Here is a 26,327-nt window from a genome sequence, read left to right on the forward strand (position 1 = left end):
GGTCTCAACCGGGACCTTGGGTTCATGTCACATTACAGGTAATCACCATTGCACTACACACACACACACACATACACGCGGACAGAGGTACACACAAACACCCACATATACTCTTATAGACACACACACTTCCACGCTCACACATGCACCCCCTCAGACCTCCTACACACACACACAAATTTTGTGTGGTGAATATGTACTGCAGTTACATTGCACGTTGCTCAAAAACTGCATACATTCATGTAGAACTGAGCTCAAAAACTGCAGGTATTTATGTAAAACACTGCTATCTCATTTATTAGATTAGAATCAATCTAAACATCAGGTCATACAGAGAACACAGGGGGCTAACACCTTCAACATATTGTCTAGCTATCACCATTGTTAGCAGTTAACCCGAGAATGCAACTTTAAAAAGGGTTTTGTGATTTACACATGAAAGTGAGACTGTGTTCTAACAGATGAAAGGCTTAACAATCAATTTTTCAATATATAATTTCAGTTACATTACACTGCAAATTTTTGCTATAAATTCTGTGTTACGATCAAGCCCTCCACAATCACCTGACGAAGGAGCGTCGCTCCGAAAGCTAGTGTGCTTCCAATTAAACCTGTTGGACTATAACCTGATTTTTAATGAAGGAATACAGGATGCTTGCCTTTACCAGTCATGGCACAGGTTCTGAGAGCAGGGAAAAAAAGCACAGCAGGTCAGGCAGCATCCAAGTAGCAGGAGAATTAATGTTTTGGGCAAAAGCCCTTCATCAGGAATAGAGGCAGGAAGCCTCCAGGGTGGAGAGATATATGGGCGGAGAGGAAAGAGAGAAGGAAGAGTACAATTGGTGAGTGAGGGTGGGGATGGAGGTGGTAGGACAGAGGGGAGGGTAGCAAAGAGCAAGCGAGAGAGAGAATCAAATTCTTGTGGATCGAGGGGGAGAACTTCTTCTTCAAGGCCAGCATCCTTGCAAGAGGATTCACAGTAAGGTTAAAATCAACTAGGCAGAAGTGAGGACTGCAGATGCTGGAAACCAGAGTTTAGATCAGAGTGGTGCTGGAAAAGCACAGCAGGTCAGGCAACATCCGAGGAGCAGGAAAATTGACGTTTCGGGCAAAAGCCCTTCATCAGAAATAGAGGCAGTGAGCCATGTTGTCAGTGTGGGAAAGTGGGACTATTGCAGGCAGTATATGTTTGGCAGTACAGACTCAATGGGCTGAAGGACCTCTTCTCTACTGTATGATTCAATAAGATCATTCCATCATAGGCAAGGACCTAAATAAACTCATTGAGGTTATAACTAGATGTTCAGGAATCCATTTTATAAAATTCCACAGCAGGTGCTGTTTTAAAGTTAAGTTTTGTGGAACTAGTAAATGTATTTACTAAACTGAAACTACCTTGGCATTTTTGCAAGTAACCAATAACAAATTAAATGATTTAGAGAACAATCCGCATATTTATGTTGAAATCATCACTGTCCCCAGGTTTAGACCTATGCAGTCCAAATTTTAAACACTGCATGCAAACTAACTTTTCTAAATGAAATGTGTCAATTCATTGAAATCTCAGTCATCAGTGCAAATGATATATCTTTATTGTACTAACCATAAACTAATGTAATGTCATCTCCAACAAGTCACACTTTAATCTGACGCCAGTCAAAAAGCCCCTATTTCTACTGTACCTTTAATTAGTTATGTTAAACACCTTTGGTACTTTAATCAACAGTTAATTAATCCTCTCAAATTGTAAGAGGCCCAGGTTAACTTCTAGGTGTTTGGCTTCATGAAAAATGGTTGAACTTAAATTCAACTAATAAATCTGGAATACAAATCTAATCTCAGTAATGGCAACTACAAGTTAGTCATATGGGATTTCACTTGTGACTCAATGTCTTAATAACGTACTGGGGGAAAATACCTCAAAGTTATCATTTTTTTGATTCGCTTAATGTCATTTAGAATTAAATGCACAATCTTTCTGTGGTCTAGTATTCAAGCTTCAGCAGCATTTTTGCAAGGAATGGAAAATTTGAATGAAATAATCCTATCTAGGAAAGTATTTAATATTCAATCCAAAACAGTTTCATGATTTATATCTATCGTAGAACACATGAATCTTGAGGCAAGTGAGAAAATGTTGATATTTAAGAGAAAAAAAACATTGATATTAATCCTTTTCTTCCATCATGAACTTTTATTCAGGAAGGTTCATGTCACTCCAAACCAGAAGCAATGCTGTTGGCTCTTAACTGCCCTCTAAAAATGGCTTAGTAAAACAATTCAGTTTAAAAGCAATTAGAGCAACAAATTCCAGCAATGGCTACATCTCATGTAAAAAAAAAAGCTGAAGCTGTGATTACATCTATAAAACAGTAAATAAGAGGCTGTTGTTTGGGTTTAATCCTTCATTAGGACTTGGCTTTACGGTTTAATTTTCATCATGCAACCAATTTGATCCTTCCTGGAACTTTAGAACAAAAAGTTCATTATGTAAGAAAAAGGTTTAATATCAACTTAAAAATCAAAATTTTCTCATTCCTCAAGATTCATGTGTGTCCTGAGACAGATACAAATTGTGATTAAGGTTTGGACTGATAGCAAATACACTCCTAGTTAGGAATACTTAATTTAAGGAGTCCATTCATTACAAAAATCCTAAAGCTTGAATTTTAGAATCCATCTAAACTATTCTAATCTGGTTTTGATAACCAGATTATTGGAATAATGAAAAGAATTTAAAAAGAAAAATATTAATGCAGCGCAGCAGACAGACTGCCATTTCCCAAATCCAAAGCTATATTTCCTGGAATTTGTTGTTTGAATCCCTCCAGTTTTCCACCATCACCATAATAACAAAACTAACAAATGAAATCTTATCTGACCAACTATGGTGAATTGCACTTCAAGCTGTCTACAGATGCTGGCACAGTTGACTGTATTTTCCTTTTACAGCACAGTGCAATGTCATGAGGGAAGGGTGCGCCACCTGTGGCTAACTTAAGTAGCACATGGTCACAGAGAAAGGGGGGGGTGGGGGGGAAAAAGAGAGAGAGAGAGAGAGAGAGACAGACAGACAGACAGACAGAGAGAGAGACAGACAGAGAGAGAGACAGACAGAGAGAGAGACAGACAGAGAGAGAGAGAGAGAGACAGACAGAGAGAGAGAGAGAGAGACAGACAGAGAGAGAGAGAGAGAGACAGACAGAGAGAGAGAGAGAGAGACAGACAGAGAGAGAGAGAGAGAGACAGACAGAGAGAGAGAGACAGACACACAAGACAAAAAATCCAGACTCTCAGCTAATGTCTCTGCACATGATATCGAATCCCACCATGGTAGATGGTGAAATTGGAATTCAATGAAAATCTCTAGTGAAAGCTGGACTAACAGCAATATTACCACTGTTGAATGCTCTAAAACTTCATCTGGTTCACTGGTGTTATTTGGAGGAAGGAGGGCTGCCATTCTTATGAGAGACTCCAGACCCACAGCAATCTGGTTGGATCCTTAACTGTCCTCTGGGCAATTAGGGACAGACAATAAATGCTGGTCAACCCAGTGGGCCCAGATCCTATGTACTAAAAATTTGGCTTCTTTTTGCATAAGAAGCCATTTTAAAATTAAATAATGATCGAGTCAGATTGTTACATAAACCTAAATCATCAAGAAAGTTAGATCGCTTTATTTGACAGAGGGCTAATCTGGTAGTACCAGTTATCTGTCAATTCGGTGAAAATACTTGTTGAGTTGGTGCTAATTACTGTTCTCATCGATCCAAGTCTCTCAGTGGTGACATTTAAACATCCCCTGCAATGGTACTTGTGGACCTGCAACAGTATCATTTCAGGCTGTGTGGTACAATGGTAGTCTCCCCACTTCTGGGCTAGAGGTCCATGCTCAAGTCCCACCACTGGACGCAATGGCCAAGAAGGAGCAAGATGCCCAACTACTGACTTAAAAAACCAGGTTATAGATTAGAGTGGCGCTGGAAAAGCACAGCAGTTCAGGCAGCAACCAAGGAGCAGGAAAATCGACATTTCGGGCAAAAGCTAATCTGGAATCTGGTTTCCAGCATCTGCAGTCCTTGTTTTGACCTACCTTTTAAAAAAAACAGGAGTCGTACACACAACACTGTAGTTTTAGTCCGATTTATCAGCATTAGTATTTTTATTACTAGTATTTTATTTGGTAAGGAGGATGATGTGAAACTTCAGAACAGTATGGACTAGTTGGTGGAGTGGGCAGATTTATGGCAGATCAGGGCAGCACTGTTGCTCAGTGGTTAGCACTGAGCCTCACAGCACCAGGGTCCCCAGGTTCGATTCCAGCCTCGGGCAACTGTCTGTGTGGAGTTTACACATTCTCCCTGTGTCTGCATGGGTTTCCCCCCACAGTCCAAAGATGTACAGGTCAGGTGAATTGGATATGTTAAATTACCCAGTGTTAGGTGTATTAGTCAGAGGGAAATGGGTTTGGGTGGGTTACTCTTTGGAGTTTCGGTGTGGACTTGTTGAGCCAAAGGGCCTGTTTCCATACTGTAGGGAATATAATCATCTAATCTAAGTTCAATGTGGAGAAATGTGAAGTTATACATTTTAATAGAAGAACAGACAGACAATATAAAATAAATGGTGCAACTCTAAAGGAAATACAGAAGAGGAGTGATCTTGGTGCATAAGTCATTAAAAAGGTGGCAAAATATATTGAGAGCAATTAATAAAGTACAAAGTATCCTAGGCTTTATTAATAGTGGCACAGCACAAGAGCAAGGAGCTTTTGTTAAAATTATGTAAAGACACTAATTCAGCCTCAGCTGGAGTAGTTTGGCCAGTTCTAAGCCTGCACTTCAGGAAGCGTCTGAAGCAGTGACCCTTCTTCAGAGAGCAGTGTTTTACAAGACTGATTCCAGGAATGAAGAATTTTAGTTAAGATAGATTGGAGAAGCTGGAACTATTCTTCTCAGGGATGGCTGTGAGAAGATCTGACTGAAACATTCAAAATCGGGACAGAAGAAATAGGGAGAAAATGATCCCCCTCATGAAAGGATTGAGATCATGAGTCCACAGGTGCAATACAAATTTGGAAGAGACACAAGGAAAAGCTTTTCGAAGTAGCATGGGATGAGAGCCTGAAACACAGTTTGAGATGTAGTGCTCTTGTGGGGGAGGGGGGGGGGGGGGGGGGGGGGGGGGAAAAGAGGGAAAGCAGGTTTAATCCATAAAAGGAATTAATTAAGGAATAAGACAGTCATTTGAAAAGGAACAATGTGAAGAATTACAAGGAAAAGGCAAGCGAATGGCACAAGGTGAGATACTCATTTCAATGACAGACAAAACGGAAAAAGGTGATGGATTAGTGAAAGATGAAATCATACAATAGAGTTAGAGTCATACAGCTCAGAAGAGGCCTTTGAGTATGTGCTGACCTATCTAAACTAGTCCCATACTACAACACATTGAATGAGGGCTCAGCCTTCAACCACTTTCCCAGGAAGTGCATTCTAGATCCATCACCTTTTGGGTGAAATTCTTTTCCTCAGAACCTCCTTCCTTCCTCCTTAAACTATGCCCCCTTTTGAGTCCAGTGGCCCAAAGTTCCGAAGAAGGGTCACTGGACTTGATTAACGTTAGCACTGCTTTCTCTCCACAGATGCTGAGAGTTCTGCTGAGATTTTCCAGCAATTTCTGCTTTTGTACCCTATAAACCTACCTGCTGTCTTCAGGGATCTGTTGACAAGCAGCTCAAGAACCCCCAGTACATCTGAGCTTCTTCAGGTCCTGTCATTCATTGCTTATTCCAGCAATGTTGTTACTTCTTCCAAACTGCAACACCTCATCCTTATCAGGGTTCAACTGCCACATATCTGCCCATCATCTTGTAACCCAAGACATTCTTCCTGACTATTAAGCAGCCAGACAATCTTTGCATCATCTGCAAACTTCGTTATCACTTCCTCGTCACATCCCTCTAATACTCTTATCTACATCATACCCTTATGTTATGAAGAATAAGGAACCCAGCACTGATCCTCGTGGGATGCAACTGGACAGTGGCCTCCAGACTCTCAAACAACCTTTTACCACCATCCTTTGTCTCCTGCCACTAAGTGAATTTTGAATCCATCATACCAATTTACCCTGGATAGCACAAGCTTTTATCTTCCTTTATCAGTTTCCCATATGGAACCTTGTCAAAGGCTTTGCTGAAATCTATATAAACTACATCAATAGCACTACCTTCCTTTACAGACTTGATTATTTCCTGAAAAAAAATTCAATGTGTTAGGCTTCACCTCCCTCTGACAAAGCCATGCTGATTAAACCTTGCCTCTCTAAGTAGAGGTTAATTCTCTTCTTCAGAAGCTTCTCCAATTTTTTTCCCTCCAAGACTCACTGACCTGTAATCCCCTTCTTTATCCCTAACACCCTTCCTGAAAAAGTGGAACCACATTAGTTGTCCTCCAGTACTCTGGCACCTGCCCTGTGGTGAGCGAAATTAAAATTTGGGTTAAGCCCCTGTAATTTACCCACAGCAGCCAGGATACAGCTCATCCAGACATAGGGATCTGCCCATTTGAAAGCCTGCCAAAAACCTCCAACACCTCCTCAATTGCCTATGTCAATCTACTCAAATAGCTCTTTGCCCCTCTCCCTAAATTTTGTACTTACATCCTCCTTGAGTGAAGGTAGATGTGAAGTGTGCATTTGAAATACTCCCAAGAGTTGTTAAGCCAATTTTCCTTTAATAAATGCATTCTGGCTTTGTCCAATCCTACTGATGCTTTCCAAATGTTGTATCACCATGCCCTTTTTCTCAAGATAGTCTTTAGCATTTCCCTCATTGCTAATATTTAGCTAATTGGTCTGTTAAAATTTAACATTTAAAAAAAATAGTTGGGTTACATTTGCCACCCTTCAATGTGTAGGAATTACTCCAGCACTATAGAAGTTTGAATGATGACCGCCAACGTATCTAATATTTCCAGGGCTACTTCAGTTCTCTGGGATATAGGTTTATCAGGCCCTGATGATTTGTCAGCCTTGAACTGATTAATTTCCACAGCATTATTTTCTTACTAATTCCTATTTCCTCAGGGGCAACTTTTTCATACAGAGGGTGGTGTGTGTATGGAATGAACTGCCAGAGGAAGTGGAGGAGGCTGGTATAATTACAACATTTGAAAGGCATCTGGATGAGTATATGAATAGGAAGGGTTTAGAAGGATATATGGGCCAAATGGGACTGGATTTGTCTCGGCTATTTGGTCGGTATGTAGGAGTTGGACTGAAGGGCTGTTTCCATGCTGTCTAACTCCATGACAAATTTAAGTTGTTATTTCACCCTCAGGCAAAACATCTCTTCAAAAAAACTGAATCCTGTGTACTCATTAGGAGCATTCCTAATAATAAGCAGTAATCAGGGAATTATTATAAATATATTCATGACTATGATCAATGAAGTTTCATTTCATCTTTCTAAAAACCACCTTGAGATTGTTGATAAGCAGATGATCTAGGTGGTAAGATGTATCATTTCGAGTCACACAGCATGGAAACAGACCCTTTGGTCCAACCAGTCCACACTAACCATGTTCCCAAAGTAAACTAGTCCCATCTGCCTGCGCTTAGCCCATATCCCTCCAAATCTTTCCTACTCATTTACTTATGCAAATGTCTTAAGCATTGTAACTGTATCTGCATCCACCACTTCCTCTGGCAGTTCTTTCCACATACCACAGAGAAAAAGTAGTTATTCGCCCTTTTTAAACTCCTCCACTACAGAGAAGAGGCCCTTTTCATTCACCTGATTTATGCCCCTCATGACTTTATAGACCTCTAAGTCATCCCTCAACCTCCTATGCTCCAGTGGAACAAGTGCTGGCCTATCAAGCCCCTCCTTATAGCTCAATTCTTCCATTCCTGGCAACATCCTGGTAAATCTCTTCTGAACCCTCTCCAGCTTAATAATAGCTTTCCTATAACAGGGCAACCAGAAGTACATACTACTCCAGGAGGCCTAGGTGTACAACACAACCCAGAGCCCTACCATTATATGACATGTCCTTGTTTGCATAACCAAAATGCAATACCTCACATTTATTCAAATTAAACTCCATCTGCCACTCCTCAGCCCATTGACCCAATTGATCAAGATCTCTTTGTAACCTTAGATAACCTTTTCCACTGTCCATTATACCACCAATTTAGTCATTTGCAAACTTACCAACCATGCTTCCTATACTTTCATCCAAACCACTTCAAGAAATGGCAAAACAAAACCCAGTACCGAAACCTGTGGAACACTGCTGGTCACAGGCCTCCAGTGCTCCGAATATTTATGACACAATTTGAACCTTGATCTGATTGCATTTCTTTGGGCAATCCATACATTGTAAAAGAAAACGGCATTAACTTATCCACTACCATTTTCACAGCCACTTTTCTTAATGGCACTGTATTAGGAAACCTTGTTCAAACGTCTATAAATTGTTTTAAAAAAACACCCATTCCTTTCTTTAGGTGCAATTCCTCAAGAATTTATTTAGATTCTGATACAGTTCTTTGAAAGCTGGTGTTGATTGATAGGTATGACACTAACTGATAAAACATAATCACCTTTTAAATGTAATTTTGGGCAAGAAAAATAGTGTTTTCATTCTTCTATCCCAGTGACCTGTCACTGGAATGTGTAAGCCTCTAAATATTTCATTACAATAATGAAATGAACTAACAGATGGAGAGCTTCCTCATTTCTGATATTTGAGTGGCTTCCATTTCCTCATTTTACTTTATCTTCAAGTGATAACACTCAGGTCTGGGTTCCATACTCTCAGAAAATTCTTAGTAACAGTCAAATACATGTTAAAAATCTAATCAATACAATAAACTGCTTCACAACACTCCTATGTAATGTCCAGAATATCAGTAATACTAGTTTCTTTCAAAGAGACATAGATTCCTCTTAAATTCCATTACTTCAAATCTGAGTCAAGAGTTACGCATATTAGGATCTCAGCTAAAGGTACCACCAGACAATTCAGATCCCAGAACAAAATCAATCTTGGAAGATCATGTGTACTTTTTAATTAATGTGGCAGTTAGGCACTGAAACAGTCACACAAAGCTACACAGAGTTCCATCAACAACAATGCAGAGGTTTGTTACACTAATAAAATAAACAAGTTACTTAAATATAAAATACAGTCAGAAAGATCTTAAAACACAGCAAAACAAGGTTTCAATATGTTTCTCAATACTATTCTGTAACACATCTCAATCCAAACTACTGATATCAAATCTTTCACAAGTTTGTTTCCTGCAAATTGTGGAATCGTCTGACACGATATCCATAGATCAGGGCTTAGGCCTTCCCAACCTATATTAACCTGAAGATTTCTAACCAATATTCCCAGTCTGGAAGTTTTCACAAACTAGGCGTTACTCCTCAGGTAACCGTTTGCCCAGAACTGCCTTATCAAAAAAAAAAATTCTTGGAGAGAAACCAGATTTAGTTTTAACCTCAGTAAGGTTCCCCTGAACTGCAATTAAAAACTGTCGATTGCAGGGTTTTCTAAGCTAAAACATAATTGTTCATTATATTGAATTGAAATAAAAGCTTCCATTTCCTTTAGCAGCCATAACCCATCATGTGGTAAACAACTTTCCATTAACACTCCAGGGGCTTAGTCACCTGCTCTTTAATATGCACTGTATTAGGTCACTGATCCAGAGGAAGAATCTGACTTTTTTTTACAAAATAATTGAAATCCAGTCCCTAAAAATGGACTATAACTTAGCATAATTAAGACTTCATTTAGTTCAGATTGTAAGCACTTCCTGTCATTATTATTATAATTCTAGCCCCCTTATCTAACAGACTCCCATTTCATTTCTTCTGTGAATCAATAGATCAGCTCCCAACCAAGTATCAGGATCGAGCAGAATCGGCATGGATTTATGGAAGAGAAAATCATGCTTCACAAATCTCTTCGAAGTTGGAGGGTGTAACTAGTAGAGTTGATAAGGGCAAATCAGCAAATGTGGTGTATTTGGTGTTTTAGAAGGCTTTTGATGAAGCACAACGTAAGAGATTAGCATGTAAAATTAAAGCACATACGATTGGGAGTTGGGCATAACATGACAAAGAACTGATTGGCAGACAGAACAAAAGGATCTCTTTCCAACTGGCAGTTAGTGACTATAGAGTACCAAAGAGACTACTGCTTGAACCACAGCTGTCATAATATAGATTCACGATTTGGAGGAAATTAAATGTAATATCTTCAAGTTTGCAGATCAGAAAGCTGGGTAAGAAAGCGAACTGTGAGGAGGATCCACAGATCCTTCAGTGCAAGTTGGACAATTGGTGAGAGTGGGCAACTGCACAATACAGAAAGTATAAAGTGAATAAATGGAGGCTATTTTGGAACAAAAACAGGAAGACATATTTTCTGAATGGTAATAAGACTGGGAAAGGGGGAGCTGCTGTGAGACCTGGGTGTCCTTGTCCACCAGTTGTTAAAAGCAAGCATGCAGGTGCAATAGTCGATGAAGGCAGCAAATGGAATGTTGGCCTTTATAACAAGAGAATTAGAGTATAGGAGCTAGGATTTCTTACTGCAATTCTACAGGATCTTGGTAAGACCGCACCTGGAGAATTGTATGCGGTTTGGATCTCTTTATCTGAGAAAGGATGTTCTGGTTACGGAGGAAGTGCAAAGGTTTACGAGATTGACTCGAGATGACAGACTGACATAGGAAGAGAGACTGTGTTGGATGGGAATGTTCATAAGAATGAGACAGGGGAAGAATCTCAAAGAAGTTTATAAAATTATAATGATACTAGACAGGGTAAATGCAAGAAGGATGTTCCTGATGATGTGGAGTAAAGGTATGAATACATGATAGGGCATCTAGGACCAAGCTGAGAAATTTCTGCACTTAGATAGTGGGGAGCCTGTGGAATTCTCTGCCTCAGACAGTGATCAAGGCCAAAACACAATGTTTTCAAGCAGTTAGATGATTAAAGGGTGTGAAGAGAAAGCAGGAACAGGGTATTGAATTGGATGATCAGCCATGACCATACTGAATAGTGAAGAGGTTCAAAGAGCAGTATGGCCATTCCTGCTCTTATTTTCTGTTTTGATAAAGGTCCTCAAGTGTCAAAGTGCAGCCCACTTGCCATTCTTCCATAATCTGAACAAAGCATAATATATATTCGGTTAGTTTACCAAACAGTTTTGGTGCTATTTCAAAACTTGAATCTGCTCTTGGTGAACTATTTACTTCGGCTCTCTTGTCAGGAGATCCTCCCGTTATACTCAAGAGTTTATGATAACTGCCCAATTTTTAGCAGCATGGTGAACTAGGCTCATAATAAGAAAGCACGGTATTAAATAAGCTGAATAATGAGGTGTTAAATTATGTTCTTTTAAAACTTTTGATATTTTACCAATGACTTACAGTTTCAAAGATGTCTACATTTGTCCTGTTTGTATTAAATGTAAGCATTGTGAGATCTGTAACCTTGACGTAATCACATCATTGCTTCAGCTTCAATTCCTGATTTGATGGGGAAAAGAAAATATAAGATTAGGAGGTGGTAAAGGAAAACTAAAAGTGAATGATAAATAACGCATGCTACAAAATCATATACTAAGTAAACCAAACAATTTTCAGTTTTCCAAAGTATGTTTTTGTCACCTGCAGGGGCTACAAAAAATGTAAAACTGTTTTAAAGGTTTCACTTCAAAAAAATAGTTACAAGACATGGGGAAACTTTCTTCCTGCACACCACACGACCAGTTTCCAGAACTTCACATCTAACCATATGTTTCCAAGAGGTGACATGCCCAAAGGGAGAGTGCAACAAAATGAAAAAGTATAATAAAAGTCTAAAATACTGAAGAAATTCAGCACATCTTGCAGCATCTGTGGAGAGACAAGCAGAGTTGGTTTGAGTCGAACATCAGTTCCAAAGAAGGATCTGGAGTTGTGAAAGAAAAGCCATATGAGACTCCAAACATTAACTTAGCTTCTCTCATCACAGATTCTGCCAACCCTGCTGAGTTTCTCCAGCAGGTTTGTTTTTACTTCAGATTTCCAGCATCCACAGTACGATGTCTTTACGAAGAAAAGTTGCACTGGAAAGCCTCACTACGCTAGAGTGGGTAGTGGTCCAGGTGGTGTACATCACAAGTTATTAACTTAAGCTGGAATGAAGATGGCAAAAGTGCTGGCCATAATCTTTCACCTTTCCCTAGACAGAGCAAAGATGTCAGGGGATTAGATCGTGATAAACGAGACACCATTCATAATAACAATTACAGGTTGGTCAGCTTAACATCAACAGTATGCAAGGATTTATGAGTAATTGGGTGAATTTCAATGGGTACATTTAGAGGTTTGAGTTTATTAAGGAGAGCCAGCACGAATTTGTAGGATATCTAGTGGGATACAGACAAAGTGCAGAGGCCACAAAACTTTTGAACGGCATGCAAGGGAACTTTTCACCCAGCACTTAACAAGCCCAATGGGAGGGGACATAATCCTAAACATAGTCTTAAGAAGATGAAGTTGGAGAAGTTGAAGTGGAGGATCATTTCAGACATAGTGACCACAATTCAATTAAACTTAGCATTATTATGGAAAAGAACAAACATAACAGATCTAGATTGGAGAAGATTTTTTAAAACAAAGCAGAAAGGTGACCAAAAGTGGATTGGGTAGACCTACTGGATGGCAAATTGCTGACAATCAATGGCAGACTTTCAAAGTGAGGTTCAACAGGCACAGTGTAGACACATTCCTACAAAGAGAAAGAGTGGTACTACCAAACCTATTGCCTCTTTGTAATCCAGAAGCACATACAACAGGACAAAACAGAAGCTTAAAACAGTCACACAAGGCTTAATCCTGTAGAAAGACGAGAGTATAGAAAGGGGTGTAGAGAAAAGAAACTGGAAAAGCAAAGGATATGAAAACAAAATCAGGTAAAATCAAGGAAAACTCAAACACATTTTAGCAGTACATTAAGAGAAATGGAATGACTAAGAAAATGGAAGGACTTTTTAAACGAAATGCAAAAGATAACGTGTTATGACACAAAGTAAGTAAGTGAATATTTTGTTCCTGTCTTCACCAAGGAGAGATATGATGCAGACATTCTCATTAAAAGAGTGCAAAATATTGGGTTCTACAGCGAGGGCTAGATGGAATTTATCCCTGGACATTAAAGGAAGCGAGGGAGGATTAATAGTAGGTAGAGATTAATAGTAAATACTCCAAGGATAATTCTCTGATCTTCATTAGATATAGGCAAGATATCACAGAATCAAAAAGTCTTCAAATGTCTACCATCATTTCAAAAGGGTGAAAGGGATACGGCTGGTGGGTCAGACTTCAGTAAAGGGCAGATTATTGGAAAGTGAAATCTGGAGAGATAAGATAAGCTGTCATTTAGAAAGGCAAAGGGGCCAGGGATCATCAACATGATTTTTCTTAAGGGAAGAGTTCTGTCTTAGTAATTTAATTGAATATTTTGAGCAAGTACAGGAGGACTTGTAGACTAATGCAACGTTGTCTATGTGGATCTTAGCAAGGTATTTGACAAGGTCCCACATCGGATAGTGATCAAAAAAGTGAAATCCTGTAATTTAGCAACAGGAAACAAAGGGAAATGGATAATGGGTGATGTTCCACAGAGCTTGGTGTATGGGCCCTTGCTGTTGGCATATTTATTAATAATATGGACTTAAATGTGTCATTTTCATTGGGAAATTTGAAGAGGACACAAAAACTGGCTATACAGTTTATAGCAAAGAGGATAGATATTGTCTCTGGAGTGATGGCAATGGCTTGGATGAATGGGCAAAAAGTAAAGCATTTGAAGGACTTAAAAGTAAGGGAAGACAGAATTAGTCAGGATAATGCCAAAAATGAATGGAGTGCCTAGCCACACAAGTTACCGATGTCTGCAGGATATGTGAATAAGTTGATATATAAAGCATATGGAATGGTTTCCTTTATTGAACAAGGTATAGAATATTGTTATGACTGAGGTTGGAGGAGGGCACTGTCACTTCAGTTCCACAGCTCCCACTTCATACGTTTGGATAGGTTAATGGAGGAAAATCGGAATGTGGAATTTGAAACAAACTGATCAGTCACAATGTTACTGAATGGCAAAGGGGCAGAATGGCCTACCTTTTGCATGTTTGTTTCCTATGTTCAACACAATACAATTCTACACAATATAAAGTGACAAATTAAATACAGAACTATAGAACAAGTTTTAAACAAAGAAAATCTGGTAACCAGGATCTGTCAACCAGATTTCTTGATAACACAATTAATGGCTTATTATTCAATAATTTTCCTTAACTAACAATGATTGTGTATGTTAACCAGTCAGTAATGTAAAAGTATAAACACAGAGTCATAGAGATATACAGCACAGAAATAGACCCTTCAGTCCAACTCATCTATGCTGACCAGATATCCGAATTAATCTTGTCCCATTTGCCACCATATCTCTCTAAACCCTTCCTATTCATGTGCCAATCCAGGTGCCTTTTAAAGTACTGTAATTGTACCAGTCTCCACTACTTTTACTGGTACCTCATTCCACACATGCACCACTCTGCAAGAACAAGTTGCCTCCCAGATCCCTTTTAACTCTCTCCCTTCTCACCTTTAACCTATGCCCTCTGGCTTTGGACTCTGCCAACTTGAGGCGAAGATCTTGACTATTTATCTATCCATGCTCATGACTTTATGAGCATCTAAATGGTCCCCCCCCCCCCCCCCCCCCCCCCCCCATCACCATCCAACACTCCAGGGAAAATCGCCCCAGTCTATTCAGCCTCTCTCCTTAGACCAAATCCTCCAACCCTGGCAATATCCTCAAACCTTTTCTGCACCCTTTCACAACATCTTTTCTATAGCAGGGAGACCAGAACTGCATGCAGTATTCAGAAAATGGCCTATCAAATGTCCTGTACAGCTGCAACATAACCTCCCAAATCCTATCCATTTAAACATTTCCCCCAAGACACACGCACATACAGATGTGCACATTTTCCCTTTTCCTGGGGAGAGAGAAAACCTCTGCAATTTGGCTTTCTGAAAAAAAATGTTGGCCAATGGGTTATCCTTAAAAGGTTAATGGATAAAGAGTTTGACATTCCTGAGTCTGTTGTTCTGACTGATGTGGTCAGATCAGAAATCTTACACCCTCTGATGTCTAGCAAACACAAGTTGCTCAGGAAACACATTCTTTCCAATCATTCTTTGAACAGAAAGAAATAAGTTTCACCCTGAACTCAACAAGAGGAATGAGAGTTGGCAGCTTGTTCTTAGTAAGCTTTCCTCTAGGTAACCTGATAAATCAAAATACTTTAACACAGAAACTCTTCAAAACAGTCCCAATAGAGATCCACAACAAAGCAAGGAGTCAGTCATGTGATCTACTGGATTTTTTTTCAATTAAGGTTTCCTCTGATCATAGTGAACTTTCATGACTACTTTTAAAGAAAGTACACCAGATTTATCAATGAAACTTGCCAACTGGATTCCTGTCTCCACAAACTTTCAAAACTCAAGTCCTCTAAGCAAAATTAAATGCAAAACACCTTCATGACAATACAAAAGCAGGGACATAATGTTTGAACTGTATAAAATGAACTCTGTAGTTCTGGGCAGATTACAGTAAGGACTCTGGAAAGTGCATGCAGGAGATTAACAAAAATGCTGCCAGAGCTTGAGAATAGCAGCTGTGAAGAAAGATTAGGTAGGATACTAAGGGGTTTTCCAACAGGTACATTTATTTGAAATCATTAACTCAGATTTCTCTTCACAGATGCTGCCAGGCAGGCTGAGCTTTTCCAGCCATTTCTGATTTTGTTTCAGATTTACAGCATCTGCAGTTCTTTCAAATTTATTAAGATGCTTAGAGGACTTGACAGGCTAAATGTAGAGAGGCTGATATCCCCTTCTGGGAGAGTCTAGGACCAGAGAGTAGAATCAGAATGAGTAGCCCATTTAGACAGAAAAGAGGAATTTCTAGGAAGGTAGTGAATTTATGAAATACTGACAGCTGTTGAGGTTGGGTCAATAAGTACATTCAATACTGAGACAGACCGCATTTTAATTATCAAGAGATTTAAAGGTTACGGGGAAATGTCAGGAAAGTGAAGCGGAGAATGATCAGATCAGCCACAATCACAGACAATGGAAGAGCAAACTAGAGGGGCTGAATAGGCTGCCTCTGCTTCTGATCTTTTATATTCCCAAGTTCATAACTGGAATAGTAGTCTTGGGTGATTCACCACTCAATAACGTACACATTTCAGACCAACTCATATTTCAAAGGCCAACAACAGAATTTAAACCTCAAGTTAATATATTGTCAGCATCAACATACCTCGAACACTGATGCTTTGCTGGTTTGAGTCCAAGGCAGAGTTTCTTTGAGCAGGAACAGCCTAAGAAAATTAAAATAAAAAGTTATTCATCCCAAAGAAGAGCAGTCTTGACGCTATTTCTTCAGAACATGCAAAACATGCTTCGGAGCCAAGTTATCACATTTGCCAGCTGGACAAAGGCAGCTTTTGATGACACAAGGAAGAACCTAAGGGTAGGTCATTCATATTTTCAAGCCTGCCCGGTTAAAAAAAACAAATGGGAAAGTGTCTCAACTGTGGCTTACAAAAGAAATTCAGGATAGTATTAGGTACAAAAAGGAGACATAGAATTGCCAGAAAAAGCATCAAGCCTGAGGACTGACAGCATTTTTAAAATTCAGTAAAAGAGGCCATATAGTTTGCTAAAAAGAGGGGTAAAAGTGTGGAGGAACAGCAGGATCTTGGTGTGCAGGCACATAGATCCCTTAAAATTGCCACCCAGGAGGACAAGGTTGTTAAGAGAAGCATATGGTGTTTTGGCTTTCATTAACAGGGGGATTGAGTTTAAGAGCAGTGAGATCTTGTTGCAGCTCCATAAAACTTTGGTTAGACTGCACTTGGAACACTGCGTCCAGTTCTGGTCGCCCTATTATAGGAAAGATGTGGATGCTTTGGAGAGGGTTCAGAGGAGGTTTACCAAGATGCTGCCTGGAATGGAGGGCTTATCTTACGAAGAGAGGTTGTCTGAGCTCAGAGTTTTCTCACTGGAAAAAAAAGGAGGAAGAGAGGGGACCTAATTGAGGTGTACAAGATAATGAGAGGCATAGATAGAGTTGATAGCCAGAGACTTTTTCCCAGGGCAGAAATTGTTAACACGAGGGGTCATAGTTTTAAGCTATTTGGCTGAAAATATAGAGAGGATGTCAGAGGCAGGTTCTTTATGCAGAGAGTTGTGGGAGCATGGAATGCGTTGCCTGCAGCAGTTGTGGAAGCGAAGTCATTGGGGATATTTAAGAGACTGTTGGACATACACATGGTCGCAGAAATTTGATGGTTTGTACATTAGATTTACCTTAAGTGAGGATCAATGGTCAGCACAACATCGTGGGCTGAAGGGCCTGTTCTGTGCTGTACTGTTCTATGTTGAAAGAGAGTGACAGAGAGAGAAATTGCAAGGAACATAGAAGCTTGTGGTAAAAGCTTAAATTAGTGAAGAGAAAAAGATTAGGAAAGACAGATGTAGGTCCCTTTCAGACAGAAGTTGAGGGAAGTATAATGGGAAACAAATAACCAAAATACGTGTTTAGTTCTTCTTTGTCTTCAGAAATGAAGGCACAAAGAGCCTCCCAGAATGGAGAGGAAGCCAAGCAAGTGTTTTGGACAGAAGAAAATCAGAACTAAGAAGAAAATAGCACTGGGGAATTTAAAGGCTAACAAATGACCAGAAGTTGATAATCCATATCCTGAAGTACTAGAGGAAGTGGTCCTGGAAATATTGGATGCACTGGTCACCTTTCAACAATTCTGCAGACTCTGGAGCAGTTTCAACACATTGGAGGGCAGCAAATGTAACACCACATTGCATTGTAAGGGAGGAAATGAGAATAAGAGAATTACAGACCAGTTAGACTAACATCAGTTGTGGGGAAATACTCTGGTCTACTGTAAAAGATTGGATATCAGAACATTTGGAAAGCAACCAAAAGAGAAAATGCTGGAAAATCTCAGGTCTGGCAGCATCTGTAAGGAGAGAAAAGAGCTCAAGTTGCGAGTCTAACTGACCCTTAGATTCGAAATGTCAGCTCTTTTCACTCCTTACAAATGGTGTCAGACCTGCTGAGATTTTCCAGCATTTTCTCTTTTGGTTTCAGATTCCAGCATCCGCAGTAATTTGCTTTTATTTGGAAAGCAACACCAGGGTTGGAAAAAGCATAGGAAAATATGAACTTTCCCTTTGGCAGGTTCAGGAATTCAGCATCTTATTTAAACAGAAAAAGACCACATACCTCTGAAGTACAGTGGGATCTGGGTACCCTGGTGCATGAATCAAAATTATACGCAGGTACAGCAAGTGATTAGAAGGAAATGGAAATTTGCTATTTACTGCCTAGGAATGGAATATTGAAAGTAGAGATGTTTTCTATAGGTCAACAACTGGGATATTGTGTACAGTTTGGATTCCTTATTTAAGGAATGATATAGACTCATTGGAAGCAATCTAGAAAGGATTCACTCAATTGCTACTGGAGATAAGCAGGTTATCTTACAAGGAAAAAGTTAGACTGGCTGAACCTTTATATATTGGGATTTAGAAGAATGAGGGGTAACCTTTTTCAACGTACAAGGTTTCAAGAGGATTTGAGAGACTGGACATGGAAAGAATGCTTTGCCTTGTGGTAGAGACTGGAAAGAGGAAATACAGTTTAAAAAAAGGGGGGAAATTTCCATTTAAGTACGCAATGCGATCCATGGGAGAGGCTTTGAGTTCCCTTCCAGAGACAGCAATGGAGGCAGATTCACTGAATATTGTTAAAACAGATTTATTAATATGGAGTTGAGGCCAGAATCAGATCTTTAAACTTACTGAATGACAGAAGTAGTTTGAGGAGTTAAATGACTTATCCCTTACCTTTTCACCTGTAGATTCATACGTAACACCAAATATCTTAACTTTACACTGAAACTACCTATTAATGCATGGTGCTTTATTTGAAAATGTTTAAATTGTTGTGCATAAATTAGTTTATGTTAGGCCCCAAACATCAATGATAGAAGTTTAATTTTAGACTTCTGATTGGTTCAAAGGAAAAAGGTTTCTAGCCTCCTAAACCAAGCAATATTTTAACCTGTCAACTCAAACATTGTGACACAAATAAACTCAGTAATCAAACTAAAACATCAGAACAGTTAAGAGTATAGGATTAAAGTCAATCTGTAATGCTAAATACCATTACAAACAAATTTAGCAATTATTGTTTTCTTTCCATTCAGTTTTTCCTCACGCTCAAACTGTGCTTTCAGTTTAACCTCTTCCAACACAAAAATGGAATTTGCTAGAGAAACTGTGGTTCTGGCAGCATCTGAGGAGAGGAAGAAGAGTTAACATTTCAGGTCCAGTGACCATTTTTCAGGACTGGAGTCAGGGTCACTGGATGCAAACATGAACTCTGCTTTCTTCTTCTAGAAGTTGACAGATTTCAGATTTCGAACATCTGCAGTCCATTTTAATTTAATCTTTTCCAATATTTCATATCAATATTTAAGTTGAAACTATCTCAAGGTTCCTTGTGGTAGACTGATTAGCAAGATTACAGCACACAAATACAGGGAGAACTAGCTATTTGGATACAGAACTGACTCAAAACATAGAATTCAATGGGTGGTGGTGGTGGGTGCTTTTCAGACTGGAGGCCTGTGACCAGCAGTATACAGCAAGGATTGGTGCTGGGTCCACTGCTTTCATCATTGATAGAAGTGATTTGGATGTGAACATAGGAGATATGGTTAGTAAATTTGCAGATGACACCAAAATTGGAGGTGTAGTGGACAGTGAAGAAAGTTACCACAGAGTACAACAGGATCTTGATCAGATGAGCAAATGGTCCAAGGAGTGGCAGATGGAGCTTAAATTTAGATAAATGTGAAGTGCTGCATTTTAGAAAGGCAAATCAGGGCAATACTTATATACTTAATGGTAAGAGCTTAGGGAGTATTGCTGAACACAGACCCCTAGAGCACTGGTTCATAGTTCCTTGAAAATGGAATTGCAGGTAGACTGGATAGTGAAGGCAGTCGTTGGTCTACTTGCCTTTATTGTTAAAAATCACAGAACACAAGCTTTATTTGTAAGTACAAGCTTTCGAAGTGATGCTCCTTCGTCAGGTAGCTAGTGGAGAGAATCATAGGACATAGAATATATAGTAAAAGATCAAAGTGTCATAAAACTAATGTGACATATTGAACAAACTTACAAATACTGTTAAGTCTTTAATCACTTAGAATGGGGCTGAGAGTTGAGTGATTAATATATAAATCCCAGAACTTCTTTCAAGTCACACTTCTGAGATAACTTAAGGTTTTATTTGTCAAAACATGACATCTCAGCTCAGACAATGCATTACAGGTGAGGGGTTCCAGTCTGCCTGTGTCCCAACCTTAAGTCAGACTGGTTCTATTTCCAAATACTTCCAATGGTTCTATTATAAAATGTCACATGGACTGACTGCCTACAGATTGAGTTATTTGTTCAAAAAATGCACACAGACTTTCCTCATACACACGCACCCACATTCCCACTCGTGGGCACCCTCTCACAGGCATATACTCAGTCATACTCACGCGCACGCACCCTCACATACACATGCATGCCCATACACACAAGTCTATTTGCATATTTGTATTTGCAGATATATTGTGTGCCTTATGAACAAAATAAAATGTATCAGCAGTCAGTCCATGTGACAATTTTATAAATTCCTACTTTGGAAATAGAATCACTCTGACTCAAGGTTGGGATCCAGACAGACTCTAACCTGACATCTTTAATGCATTGTCTGAGCTGAGATGTCATTTCTTTAAAAATTAAAACCTCAAGTTACCTCGGGACTGACTTGAAAGTAGTTTTGGGATTTATATATTAATCACTTGAAACCTGCATCCCTATTCTAAGTGATTAAAGACTTAACAGCACTCTTAACAGCTTGTTCAATACTTGTTCAAAAGTTGTATAACACTGTCCCATTAGCTACCTGACGAAGGAGCAGAGCTCTGAAAAATTGTACCTGTTAGGCCATAACCTGGTGTTGAGAGATTTTTTCACTTGGTACACCCTAGTCCAACACCAGCACCTCCACATCATGCCTCTAATGGTCAGTGCATGAAGTATAGGAGTTGGGAGGTCATGTTGCAGCTGTTAAGGACATTGATTAGGCCACTATTGGAATACATGTGCAATCTGGTCTCCCTGCTATAAGGATGTTGTGAAACTTGAAAGGAATCAGGAAAGATTTATGGAGGATGTTGCCAGGTTTGAGCTACAGGGAGAGGCTAAGTAGACAGGGATAATTTTCCCTAGACCTCTGGAGGGGTGACATTAGAGTAGAAACGTGTGGTGCTGGAAAGGCACAGCAGCTCAGGCAGCATCAGAGGAGAAGAGTTGATGTTTTGGGCACAAGCCCTTCAATCTCCAGGTCCTCGGATGCTGTCTCACCTGCCATGCCTTTCCAGCGCCACACCGACTCTGATCTCCAGTCCTCATTTTCTCCCAGGGGTGACCTCAGAAGTTTATCAAATCATGAGGGGCATGGATAGGGTAAATAGACAAGGTCTTTTCCCTGGAGTGAGAGTCCAAACCTAGAGGGCATAGATTTAAGGAGAGAGGGGAAAAATTTAAAAGGGACCTAATGGGTAACTTCATCATGCTGCATGTATGCAATGAGCTGCTAAAGGAAGTGGTGGAGGCTGGTACAATTACAGCATTTAAAAGAGCATCTGAATGGGTATATGAATAGGAAGGGTTTAGAGGGACATGAGTAAAATGCTGGCAAATGAGACTAGATTTGTTTAAGATATCTGATTGGCATATAAGAGTTGCACCAAGGTGCCTGCTTCCATGCTGTACATCTCGATGACTATTTGCTTGCTTGCCTATCCTTCCAGGAAAGCTGGTGGCAAAAATCATTGGAATAGTTGATGCCGACTTCAAATTCAGCCAGTAAAATAAGTAATTGAAGCTGTGATTTTGACAGGATTGCGATCTCACTTTGAAACATTTTCCCCACACAAATAGTAATCTTATGCTTACCTCTAGACCCAACCCAGTATTAGACACAAAAGTTGCCTTCATTCAGCTGGTCCTAAAGCTGCACTTTTAACTCTCCATTTCCCAAATAACTGGAAAGAATTATTTTATTTTAGATTAGATTAAATTTCCTACAGTGTGCAACTGGCCCTTCAGCCAAACTAGTCCACACCGACCTGCTGAAGAGTAACCCACCCAGACCCATTCCCCCTAACTAATGCACCTAATTCTCCATTCCTGAAGAAGGGCTCTTGCCCGAAATGTCGATTCTCCTGCTCCTTGGATGCTGCCTGACCTGCTGCGCTTTTCCAGCAGCACATTTTCAGCTCTCATCTCCAGCATCTGCAGTCCTCACTTTCTCCTAACTCTACAGGCAACTTAGCATGATCAATTCACCTAACCTGCACATATCTTTGGACTGTGGGAGGAAACCAGAGTACCCGGAGGAAACCCATGCAGACACGGGGAGAATGTCTGTGTGGAGTTTGCACAGTAACCAGAGGCTGGAATTGAACCCGGGCCCCTGGCACTGTGTGGCAGCAGTGCTAACCACTGAGCCACCTTGCCACCCATTTAGAATTCCTGGAGTGTGGAAACAGGCCATTTGGCCCTGCGCGTCCACACCGACCCTCCGAAGAGTAACCTTCCCAAAGCCATTCCCCTAATGATACCGACCCGACACATCCATGAACATTATGCGTAACTTAGCATGCCCAACTCACCTAACCTGGTATTGTGGGAGGAAACTGGCGATGTGCAAACTCCACACGGACAGTCGTCCGAGGCTGGGATCGAACCCGAGTCCCTGGTGCTCGGAGGCAGCAGTGCTAACCACTGAGCCACCGTGCCAGCTTCAACTAAGTTTTAGCACCAACCTTCTGTTTGCAGGAAATGCAAGAATTTGAAAAAATTACAATATTCTTCCACTTCCACCTTTCTTATGCTGAAATGTTTGTTACAAGAACATATTTCCAACCAATTTATGCTGACCCAATCAATGACAATCCTTGACCGAATGTAGATAAGCATAAAAGAAAGTGTTAAGGGTACACCTGATTCAATTAAAAAATGGTAATGAGATTAGTTCCAGGTTTTCTATTAAAACAGTGATAATCAACCAAACCATTCGTGAGCTGAAATTTCTAATTTTAATCAATCTAAATTTGGAAAATGTTTTTAAAAATTTTTTTACCCACAAGTTGAATGTGCTGGAAATGTTGACAGAACTCTCATGACTCCTAAGAGCCAATAGCAACCTCAAAACATCCTTGAAACTACAGACAGCAATTGGATGTGAAATAAAGCTCCATTTATTTTGTACCAACTCTGTCAGTCTCACTCTACCTCACCTACACCAATAATTTGCATCCTTTAACTTGGCAAAACATTCCAAGGTGCTTCATTGCAGGATCAAAGAAAATTTGACACCATACACAATACAAAATATTTAGCCAGATGACCAAAAGCTTGGTTAAAGATCTACTTTTTTTAAAGAAGCATCTTAAAAAAGGAAAGAAGTGCGGAAGCGCAAGGAGGGCATTTCAGAGTCTGGGACCTAGTCAGCTGTAAGGTCATTGGTCACTATTTTAGGGGGGGAACATTTTCTGTTCAGTCTTTTAGCTGACTAAACAGAAAATGTCTCCATGAATTAGTGACCAATGACCTTGTATAATGGACCACCTTGTGACCAACTCATTCTGGTGTGAACCCAGAGACAATTTTGCATTCTGGATCTGGTCCCACAGGAGCAGGAATTGACAATCCTTTGATACAAGACTTAACAGTGCTTGCACTCTCATTTGTTTCTGAAACTTAGGACTCACGCAGCTGGACTAACATCAATATTATGTCACCAAATCTACTAAATCCAACCATTGAGAAACAGATCCTTTGCTCACTGCCAGAAACATTCCACTGACACCATGTTACAAATTAGCACAAGACTATCTGGAAAGTTTCAGTTTATTGGTATTTTTGCATTGTAATATGCATTTCCATTTGTAATCTTCCAAACTTACTGCAGAATAATTTAATTTTCTTATTCATGCACCATTTACAGCAAAAACATACCCAAAATACCCAAAGATGTACTGGTTAGGTGGACTGGCTATGGGAAATGCAAAGTTACAGGGATAGGGTGGGGAGGGGGGTGCCTGGATGTGATGTACTTTGGAAGGTTGGTATGGACTCAATGGACTGAATGGCCTGCTTCCACACTATGACTCTATATCTATCTGTTCATGAATTTAGTTTTGTCAAAATGTTTTGCTGGAATCACTATGGATCATCCACTGAACAGTTGATATAAAATCTAGTAAACATAGATTCTGAAAAAAAATGTCCATTACACACCACATTTCTATCCTTTATGAGAAAGTGGAGAATGGACTACTATTGTATTCAAAACATCCACATCGTGAATACTTCCATGCTACACATAAAAAGGTTAGAGTGGCACAAGTGGAAAGGTACCTGAAGCTCAATTTTTGCTTCAGGTATTTCATCTTTCCCCAGAATACACAAGAATACTGCCTCATTCAGGCTTTCACAGAAACAGATAAGAACACTGCCCCAACCAGAGTCACAGTATTTTATTGAAAGTGTCTCAATTCTAAGACAAATATCATGGCTTTTCTTTGCAGACTATTAAAAGCAATTTTAAAAAGCCCCACAAACAAAAAAGCTGAATAATATAGGCCTCAACATAAAAGATAGCTTCTAGCCAGAGAGGTAACATAACACAGACTATGTCAAGTTCAAGTAGAGAAAACAGCAAGCGTAACCCGCATTAACATGTTAATAGCGCACAGCACCTACTGGAACAAAGCATTTCTCCTGCAAACGGCCATCTCTCATATTCTGAAGGCCAAAGGCAGCTGCAGCTTCCCGTGTGGATGCCAAACAATGGAGAACAGTGAATGGTTACTGCAGCAATGAACGTGACCTTTGCAGTTTTGTCGTAGATTCCGGCACCGGCAGCCACGCAGCCAAGGGCAAAGAATTTAGCCAAGGAGGATTTTTTTAAAAAATGTTTAAAAAATTCCATGGAATTAGGAGCAGACTACTCACCACAGACAAAGTAGATATACTGAATATGCTTCACTCTAGGAGCTTAGGAATTCAAGACAATTATGCGGACATCATAATTCGCACAACTCTGCCATAGCTACCTCCACCACTTCACTGTACCCCTTGCTTTAAAACAGATAGCCAACAGCGCTGAGTAAATCTAAATGCAGACTTGCGTTAAACAAGAGCACGAACTTGCGGCAGAATGGCAAGAGAGAAAGAAAAACAAGGGGTGGGTGGAGGGGGAAATAAAAGCCTCACAAGACAGCTGCTCTCTCCTCAGAAACAAATATGGCGGCAGACTGACCCCCAGTGACTTTGACTTTCAGCGTTCTACCAATTCCCACCTTTCAATTCTAAGCACACTCTTCTCAGCAATGAGCCACTAATTAGCTGCAAGCTTCTGCTATCGTAAGTAACAATAGCTTCTTTGAAATCTTTGGACAGTAATGTAGGATCATGCAGAACATTCATACAAACACACACTCCGAATACTTAAGAGTGGCTGCATCAATGCCAACAACATTCACAGTGCAAGACGTCCTGCTGCTTAATTAGGCAGCATGATGCTAACTATAAATATGCAAAAATATCCAAGAATTAACAACATGTTTAAACACAGCAAACGGTTTATTAACCGGCACCTACGGGACCAGGAGTGCGCAGGTTGATCAAATTTTCTGGATAATCAAGAGGTACGTATGATTGCAGTAAACCATGACCAAGTGAAGGTTGAAATCCCTCAAAAAAACCTCTGAAAACATCACACACCTCCTAAAATCTAACTAATATAAATGTAATGCAGGGGGTAAACACATCACTGTTATACTTCATTTACAGCATAAATACTTTTAACATTGTGGTCGATGGCCACATTATAGGTACATATTTTTTGGTTTATCAAGAGTGCCAATTAAAAGTTTACTTTAATATAAAAGTGAAAGTCTGCAAAGGACTGATTTGTTCACCTACTTCAGGTTTTCAGGAAGTACAATTTGTGTCCAATCTCAGCTACAGTTGGAAAAGATGGTATTGCTTAAAGTATATGTGCACAATGT

At 39.8% G+C, this 26,327-nt stretch overlaps 1 protein-coding gene across 4 annotated transcripts in view; it reads right to left on the minus strand.

The window, feature by feature from the left end:
- The window catches only part of dicer1 (dicer 1, ribonuclease type III), a 179,553-nt gene that overhangs the window by 115,598 nt on the left and 37,628 nt on the right, over positions 1-26,327 (minus strand). For all 4 annotated transcript variants that reach the window (XM_060829478.1, XM_060829479.1, XM_060829480.1 and 1 more), the window contains exons 2-3: positions 16,421-16,481; positions 11,461-11,559 (exon numbers count right to left, since the gene is read on the minus strand). The gene's annotated coding sequence lies outside the window, so the exon portion shown is untranslated. The remainder of the gene's footprint in view (positions 1-11,460; positions 11,560-16,420; positions 16,482-26,327) is intronic.

This window comes from Hemiscyllium ocellatum, chromosome 8 (genome assembly GCF_020745735.1).
Source record: "Hemiscyllium ocellatum isolate sHemOce1 chromosome 8, sHemOce1.pat.X.cur, whole genome shotgun sequence".
In the NCBI taxonomy this organism is placed as follows: Eukaryota; Metazoa; Chordata; class Chondrichthyes; order Orectolobiformes; family Hemiscylliidae; genus Hemiscyllium; species Hemiscyllium ocellatum.